This window comes from Triticum dicoccoides, chromosome 7A (genome assembly GCF_002162155.2).
Source record: "Triticum dicoccoides isolate Atlit2015 ecotype Zavitan chromosome 7A, WEW_v2.0, whole genome shotgun sequence".
Lineage (NCBI taxonomy): Eukaryota > Viridiplantae > Streptophyta > Magnoliopsida > Poales > Poaceae > Triticum > Triticum dicoccoides.
The window spans coordinates 674,084,759-674,094,565 of record NC_041392.1 but is presented as its reverse complement, the minus strand read 5'-3'; positions in this window follow the sequence as shown (position 1 = coordinate 674,094,565).

The following is a 9,807-nucleotide window of genomic DNA, read 5'->3' as shown; positions in this document are numbered from 1 at the left end:
CATATAAAATTATATGCTAGTAGAAGTGTTTCTTCTGATCCTAATGATATGCCCTTGTCTACTTTGATTGAGAATAATAATGAATCTATGGATGTGAATTTTGTTGGTAGGAACAATTTTGGTAACAACGCGTATAGAGGAAATTTTAATCCTAGGCCTTATCCTAGTAATCCCTCTAATAATTATGGTAATTCCTACAACAATTCTTATGGAAATTATAATAAGATGCCCTCTGATTTTGAATCTAATATTAAAGAATTTATTACTTGGCAAAAGAATTTCAATGCTTTGATTGAAGAAAAATTGCTTATGATTGATGAGTTGGCTAGGAACATTGATAGAATTTCTCTTGATGTTGATTCTTTGAAACTTAGATCTATTCCACCTAAGCATGATATCAATGAGTCTCTCAAAGCCATGAGAATTTCCATTGATGAGTGCAAAGAAAGAAGCGCTAGGATGCGTGCTAAGAAAAATGCCTTTATAAGAGCGTGTTCTTCTAGTTCCTATGAAAATAAAGATGAAGATCTAAAAGTTATTGATGTGTCCCCTATTAAATCTTTGTTTTGCAATATGAATCTTAATAATGATGGGACTGAATATGATCCACCTTTACCTAGAAGACGTTCCAAGAATTCGGAGTTTTTAGATTTTGATGCTAAAATTGATGAAAGTGGGATTGAAGAAATTAAAACCCTAGATGTTGCTAAACCCACTATTTTGGATTTCAAGGAATTTTATTATGAAAATTGCTCTTTGATTGATTGTATTTCCTTGTTGCAATCCGTGCTAAATTCTCCTCACGCTTATAGTCAAAATAAAGCGTTCACTAAACATATAGTTGATGCCTTGATGCAATCTTATGAAGAAAAACTTGAATTGGAAGTTTCTATCCCTAGAAACCTTTTATGATGAGTGGGAACCTACTATTGAATTAAAATTAAAGATCATGAATGCTATGCTTTGTGTGATTTGGGTGCTAGTGTTTCCACGATTCCAAAGACTTTGTGTGATTTGTTAGGTTTCCGTGATTTTGATGATTGCTCTCTAAACTTGCACCTTGAAGATTCCACTATTAAGAAACCTATGGGAAGAATTAATGATGTTCTTATTGTTGCAAATAGGAATTATGTGCCCGTAGATTTTATTGTTCTTGACATAGATTGCAATCCTTCATGTCCTATTATTCTTGGTAGACCTTTCCTTAGAACGATTGGTGCAATTATTGATATGAAGGAAGGAAATATTAGATTCCAATTTCCGTTAAGGAAAGGCATGGAACACTTTCCTAGAAAGAAAATTAAATTACCTTATGAATCTATTATGAGATCCACTTATGGATTACCTACCAAAGATGGCAATACCTAGATCTATCCTTGCTTTTTATGCCTAGCTAGGGGCGTTAAACGATAGCGCTTGTTGGGAGGCAACCCAATTTTTATTTTTATCCCTTGCTTTTTGCTCCTGTTTAGTAATAAATAATTTATCTAGCCTATATTTAGGTTGTGTTTTTTGTGTTTAATTAGTGTTTGTGCCAAGTAGAACCGTTGGGAAGACTTGGCGAAAGTCTTGATATCTTGCTGTAAAAAACAGAAACTTTAGCGCTCACGAGAACTGCTGCCATTTTTATTTGTAAAATGATATTTATTTAATTATTTTTGAAGATGATTAATAGATAAATTTCTCACGTCCATCAATTTATTTTAGAATTTTTGGGGTTCCAGATCTTGCGCTAGCTACAGATTACTACAGACTGTTCTGTTTTTGACAGATTCTGTTTTTCGTGTGTTGTTTGCTTATTTTGATCAATCTATGGCTAGTAAAATAGTTTATAAACTATAGAGAAGTTGGAATACTGTAGGTTTAACACCAATATAAATAAATAATGAGTTAATTACAGTACCTTGAAGTGGTCTTTTGTTTTCTTTCGCTAACGGAGCTCACGAGATTTTCTACTTTAAGTTCTGTGTTGTGAAGTTTTCAAGTTTTGGGTAAAGATTTGATGGATTATGGAACAAGGAGTGGCAAGAGCCTAAGCTTGGGGATGCCCATGGCACCCCAAAGATAATATAAGGACACCTAAAAGCCAAAGCTTTGGGATGCCCTGGAAGGCATCCCCTCTTTTCGTCTACTTCTATCGGCAACTTTACTTGGAGCTATATTTTTATTCACCACATGATATGTGTTTTGCTTGGAGCGTCTTGTATGCTTTGAGTCTTTGCTTTTTAGTTTACCACAATCATCCTTTCTGTACACACCTTTTGAGAGAGCCATACATGATTTGGAATTTGTTAGAATACTCTATATGCTTCACTTATATCATTTGAGTTATATAGTTTTGCTCTAGTACTTCACTTATATCTTTTAGAGCACGGTGGTGGATTTGTTTTATAGAAAATATTGATCTCTCATGCTTCACTTAGATAATTTTGAGAGTCTTAAATAGCATGGTAATTTTTCTTAAATAATCCCAATATGCTTGGTATTCAAGAATAGTAAAAACTTTCTTATGAGTGTGTTGAATGCTATGAGAAGTTTGATGCTTGATAATTGTTTTGAGATATGAAGATGGTGATATTAAAGTTATGCTAGTTGAGTAGTTGTGAATTTGAGAAATACTTGTGTTAAGGTTTGTGATTCCCGTAGCATGCACGTATGGTGAACCGTTATGTGATGAAGTCGGAGCATGATTTATTTTTTGATTGTCTTCCTTATGAGTGGCGGTCGAGGACGAGCGATGGTCTTTTCCTACCAATCTATCCCCTAGGAGCATGCACGTAATACTTTGCTTTGATAACTTGTAGATTTTTGCAATAAGTATATGCGTTCTTTATGACTAATGTTGAGTCCATGGATTATATGCACTTTTCTTCCTTCCACCATTGCTAGCCTCTCTAATACCGCGCACCTTTCGCCGGTATCATACACCCACCATATACCTTCCTCAAAACAGCCACCATACCTACCTATCATGGCATTTCCATAGCCATTCCAAGATATATTGTCATGCAACTTTCCACCGTTCTGTTTATTATGACACACTCCATCATTGTCATATTGCTTAGCATGATCATGTAGTTGACATCGTATTTGTGGCAAATCCACCATTCATAATTCTTTCATACATGTCACTCTTGATTCATTGCATATCCCAGTACACCGCCGGAGGCATTCATATAGAGTCATATTTTGTTCTAAGTATCGAGTTGTAATTGTTGAGTTGTAAGAAAACAGAAGTGTGATGATCATCATTATTAGAGCATTGTCCTAGTGAGGAAAGGATGATGGAGACTATGATTCCCCCACAAGTCGGGATGAGACTCCGGACGAAAAATAAAAAAATGAAGAAAGAAAAGAGGCCATAAAAATAGAAAATGCCCAAATAAAAAAATGAGAGAAAAAGAGAGAAGGGACAATGTTACTATCCTTTTACCACACTTGTGCTTCAAAGTAGCACCATGATATTCATGATAGAGAGTCTCCTATGTTATCATTTTCATATACTAGTGGGAATTTTTCATTATAGAACTTGGCTTGTATATTCCAATGATGGGCTTCCTCAAAATGCCCTAGGTCTTCATGAGCAAGCAAGTTGGATACGCACCCACTTAATTTCTTTTGTTGAGCTTTCATATACTTATAGCTCTAGTGCATCCGTTGCATGGCAATCCATAATTACTCACATTGATATCTATTGATCGGCATCTCCATAGCCTGTTGATACACCTAGTTGATGTGAGACTATCTTCTCCCTTTTTGTCTTCTCCACAACCACCATTCCATTCCACTTATAGTGCTATATCCATGGCTCACGCTCATGTATTGCGTGAAGATTGAAAAAGTTTGAGAATGTCAAAAGTATGAAACAATTGCTTGGCTTGTCATCGGGGTTGTGAATGATTTAAATACTTTGTGTGATGAAGATAGAGCATAGCCAGTCTATATGATTTTGTAGGGATAACTTTCTTTGGCCATGTTATTTTGAGAAGACATGATTGCTTTGTTAGTATGCTTGAGTATTATTATTTTTATGTCAATATTAAACTTTTACCTTGAATCTTTCGGATCTGAATATTCATACCAAAATTAAGAAGAGTTACATTAAAATTATGCCAAGTAGCACTCCGCATCAAAAATTCTGTTTTTATCATTTACCTACTTGAGGACGAGCAGGAATTAAGCTTCGGGATGCTTGATACGTCTCCAACGTATCTATAATTTTTGATTGCTCCATGCTATATTATCTACTGTTTTGGACATTATTGGGCTTTATTATCCACTTTTATATTATTTTTGGGAATAACCTATTAACCGGAGGCCCAGCCCAGAATTGTTGTTTTTTTCCTATTTTAGGATTTCAAAGAAAAGGAATATCAAACGGAGTCCAAACGGAATGAAACCTTCGGGAACGTGATTTTCTCAATGAACAAGACCCAGGAGACTTGGACCCTATGTCAAGAAACAAAAGAGGAGGCCACGAGGTAGGGGGCGCGCCTACCCCCCCAGGCGCGCCCTCCACCCTCATGGGCCCCCTGTTGCTCCACCGACATACTCCTTCCTCCTATATATACTTACGTACCCCCAAATGATTTGATACGAAGCCAAAACCCTAATTCCACCGCCGCAACTTTCTGTATCCATGAGATCACATCTTGGGGCCTGTTCCGAAGCTCCGCCGGAGGGGGCATCCATCACGGAGTGCTTCTACATCATCACCATAGCCCCTCCGATGAAGTGTGAGTAGTTTACCTCAGACCTACGGGTCCATAGTTATCAACTAGATGGCTTCTTCTCTCTTTTTGGATCTCAATACAATGTTCTCCCCCTCTCTTGTGGAGATCTATTTGATGTAATCTTCTTTTTGCGATGTGTTTGTTGAGACCGATGAATTGTGGGTTTATGATCAAGTCTATCTATGAACAATATTTGAATCTTCTCTGAATTCTTTTATGTATGATTGGTTATCTTTGCAAGTCTCTTCGAATTATCAGTTTGGTTTGGCCTACTAGATTGATCTTTCTTGCAATGGGAGAAGTGCTTAGCTTTGGGTTTAATCTTGTGGTGTCCTTTCCCAGTGATAGTAGGGGCAGCAAGGCACGTATTGTATTGTTGCCATCGAGGATAACAAGATGGGGTTTTCATCATATTGCATGAGTTTATCCCTCTACATCATGTCATCTTGCTTAAGGCGTTACTTTGTTTCCATTAACTTAATACTCTAGATGCATGCTGGATAGCGGTCGATGAGTGGAGTAATAGTAGTAGATGTAGGCAGGAGTCGGTCTACTTGTCTGAGACGTGATGCCTATATACATGATCATACCTAGATATTCTCATAACTATGCTCAATTCTGTCAATTGCTCAATAGTAATTCGTTCACCCACCGTAGAATACCTATGCTCTTGAGAGAAGCCACTAGTGAAACCTATGGCCTCCGGGTCTATCTTCATCATATTAATCTTCCAATACTTAGTTATTTTCATTGCCTTTTATTTTACTTTGCATCTTTATCATAAAAATACGAAAAATATTATCTTATCATATCTATAAGATCTCACTCTCGTAAGTGGCCGGGTAGGGATTGACAACCCCTTATCGCGTTGGTTGCGAGGATTTATTTGTTTTGTGCAGGTACGAGGGACTCGCGCGTTGCCTCCTACTGGATTGATACCTTGGTTCTCAAAAACTGAGGGAAATACTTACGCTACTTTGCTGCATCATCCCTTCCTCTTCGGGGAAAACCAACGCAGTGCTCAAGAGGTAGCAGGACCCCGTGGAGGGCTGGATGAACAGTAGTCGATGGAGGGCTGGTTGAACAATAGCCAGTGGAGGGCTGGATGAACAGTAGCCCGTGGAGGGGTGATTGAACAGGACCCCGTGGAGAGGGCCGGTTGAACAGCAGCCGGTGGAGGAGCGCGCGGTGGAGGCTGGATGAACAAGAGCCCATGGATGAACAGTCGTAGGTGGAGGCTGGACGAGGTCGACGGTGGATGAACAGGAGCCCATGGAGGCTGGAGGAGGTCGACGGTGGAGATGAACAGTATCCTATGGAGTCCTGTTTTGCGGTACGCCACACCCCTCCCGATTAACAGGACCCCCATTTCGACCGTAGCGCTCCAACATAAGTCTGTTTCCTCCGTTTTGTGGTACGCCACACCCCCCCGATCAACAGGACCCTGTTTCGACCGTAGGAGGTCCGTTTCCTCCATTTTGCAGTACGCCAGACCCCTCGCAATGAACAGGATCCCATTTCCACCGTGGCCGGTCGAACACAAGGCCGTTTCCATCGTTCTACGGTACACCAGGCCTCGTTTCCATCGGTTGTTCCGTTCAGGTCGGTTGGCTCCTGATGAACACGATGTATTCCAACCCAGTCGGTTGCCTCCCAATGAACAGGACGTTGTTTCTCCGTTCTAACCCAGCTGGCTCGCTGCCCGATGAACAGGATGCCGTTGCTGCCGTATGTTGCCTCTCCATGTACACAAGCCCTGGCCGTCCATATATAGGCGTTTGAGACCCTGCTCGTATGTACATACGTGGCCGTATTTTCTTTCTTGCACCCTGGCCACTGTACGAACGTGTACATGCTACATGCACGACTCTACTACGACACGTGTGTGCCTCTACTACGACAGATGCCCTTCCTTACACGGCCATGGTTCATCATTGTAGCCTGCAGACAGAATGATCGACCAGTATGTACAAACACGTTCGGCACTAGAATGACAACACTATGTACGCTTCGACCAGGTGGATCTCGACTGTCAGGCACTACTTTGCATGCTAAGATGTAGCTGGTGGGTCCCAACAGTTGGGGGGCAAATCATTTTTTTGCCCGTAATATGGACACACATCCTTGCGTGCGAAGATGTAGCTGGTGCCAGCAGTCAAGGGGGAAACATTTTTTTCACGAAATACGGTGGACCGTCCAGTGGGTCCCTACTGCCAGGTGGAGGAATCATTATTTTACGCGTAATAAGGAGGCATTTCCTTGATGCGGCCGTGGACCCAGCTGTCTGCCTCTCCATGTATAGTACTCTTCAGATGGAAGTTGTCCTTTGACCACATTGACCAGACCGCACCGAGAGCACCAGGGCGGTGGATGGCGGCGAGGCCTAGGAAGGGGACGACGCGGAGCCGGGGAATACGCGGCAGTGGATGCCCACACAGAGGGGATTACGTGGGTTGACTGCTTCGGCTGCGGTGTGAGGCTGCCGTCACCGGAGAATAACCGGAGGTGTGGGTGAGTATAGAGGAATGGCATGGCCAGCGGTGGCAGCATAGACGGCCACGGGAGGCAGGAGCAGGCGGCACGGCCGACGCTTGTTTGGGCGGCTAGAGCAAGAAGACCAGAGGATGAAGAAGCACTACGGCCGTTGGATGGACATTGTACGGTCACTAGAGCTAGAATCGTTCATATTGACTAAGTTGACAAAGCCCTCCGTCCCCGTCAACTTAGTAGGCCCACAAGTCAGCCTCCCATTATGCTGGGTCCTAGCTAGCAGGGGGATATTCATTTTTTGTGCGTAATAAGGAAGCACTTCCTTGCGTGCGAAGATATATCTAGTGGGTCCGAGCTGTCAGTGGCTGGAACGTTTTTTCACGAAATACAGAAGCCCTTTCGGTTGGTCCCAGATGTTAGGTGGAGGAATCATTATTTTGCGCATAATAAGGAGGCATTTCCTTGTGTGTGGCCGTGGACCCAACTGTCAGCCTCTCCACGTACAGTCCACTTCCGATGGATGTCGTTCGTTGACCACGCTGCGCTGTGAGCACCAGGGCGGTGGATGACGGCGAGGCCTTGATACGTCCATTTTGCATCATGCTTTTATATCGATATTTATTGCATCATGGGCTGTTATTACACATTATGTCACAATACTTATACCTATTCTTTCTTATTTTATAAGGTTTACATGAAGAGGGAGAATGCCGGCAGCTGGAATTTTGGGCTGGAAAAGGAGCAAATATTAGAGACCTATTCTGCACAACTCCAAAAGTCCTGAAACTTCACGGGAGCAAGTTTCAGAATATATAAAAAATATTGGGTGAAAGAAGTACCATAGGGGGGCCACCCACCGTCCACGAGGGTGGGGGTGTGCCCTACCCCCCTGGACATGCCCCCTGCCTCGTGGGCCCCCCTGGCAGCCCTTTGATGCCCATCTTTGGCTATATGGAGTCTTTCGTCGAGGAAAAAAATCATAAGCTAGCTCAGGGGACGAAACTCCGCCGCCACGAGGCGGAACCAATCTAGGGCCGCGACGGAGTTGTTCTACCGGGGAAACTTCCTTCCGGGAGGGGGAAATCATCACATCGTCATCACCATCGATCCTCTCATCGGGAGGGGGTCAATCTCCATCAACATCTTCACCAGCACCATCTCATCTCAAACCCTAGTTCATCTGTTGTATCCAATCTTTGTCCCAAAGCCTGAGACCGGTACCTGTGGGTTGCTAGTAGTGTTGATTACTCCTTGTAGTTGATGCTAGTTGGTTTATTCGGTGGAAGATCATATGTTTAGATCCTTTATGCATATTCATACCCCTCTGATTATGAACATGAATATGATTTTTGAGTAGTTACGTTTGTTCCTGAGGACATGGGAGAAGTCTTGCTATAAGTAGTCATGTGAATTTGGTATTCGTTCGATATTTTGATGGGATGTATGTTGTCCTTCCTCTAGTGGTGTCATGTGAACGTCGACTACATGACACTTCACCATTGTTTGGGCCTAGGGGAAGGCATTGGGAAGTAATAAGTAGATGATGGGTTGCTAGAGTGACAGAAGCTTAAACCCTAGTTTATGAGTTGCTTCGTAAGGGGCTGATTTGGATCCATATGTTCCATGCTATGTTTAGGTTTACCTTAATACTTCTGTTGTAGTTGCGGATGCTTGCAATAGGGGTTAATCATAAGTTGGATGCTTGTCCAAGGAAGGACAGTACCCAAGCACCGGTCCACCCACATATCAAATTATCAAAGTACCAAACGTGAATCATATGAGCGTGATGAAAACTAGCTTGACGATAATTCCCATGTGTCCTCGGGAGTGCTTTCCTTTATATAAGAATTTGTCCAGGCTTGTCCTTTGCTACAAAAAGGATTGGGCCATCTTGCTTCACCTTATTTACTTTTATTACTTGTTACCCGTTACAAATTACCTTATCACAAAACTATCTGTTACCGATAATTTCAGTGCTTGCAGAGAATACCTTACTGAAAACTGCTTATCATTTCCTTCTGCTCCTCATTGGGTTAAACACTCTTACTTATCGAAAGGACTACAATAGACCCCCTATACTTGTGGGTCATCAAGACTCCTTTCTGGCTCCGTTACCGGGGAGTGAAGCGCCTTTGGTAGGTGGAATTTGGTAAGAAAAAATTTATATAGTGTGCTGAAATTTACTGTCACTTGTTACTATGGAACATAATCCTTTGAGGGGCTTGTTAGGGGTATCTTCACCCCGACCAGTAGAGAAAAGAGTTGCTCCTCAACCTACTGAACCTACTGAAAATGTTTACTTTGAAATTCCTTCGGGTATGATAGAGAAACTGCTAGCTAATCCTTTCATAGGTGATGGAACATTGCACCCCGATTTGCACCTAATCTATATGGATGAAGTTTGTGGATTATTTAAGCTTGCAGGTATGCCTGGGGATGTTATCAATAAGAAGATCTTCCCTTTATCTTTGAAGGGAAAGTCATTGACATGGTTTAGGCTATGTGATGATATGGGACCATGGAACTACAACCGATTGAAATTGGAATTTCATCAGAAGTTTTATCCAATGCATCTTGTTCATCG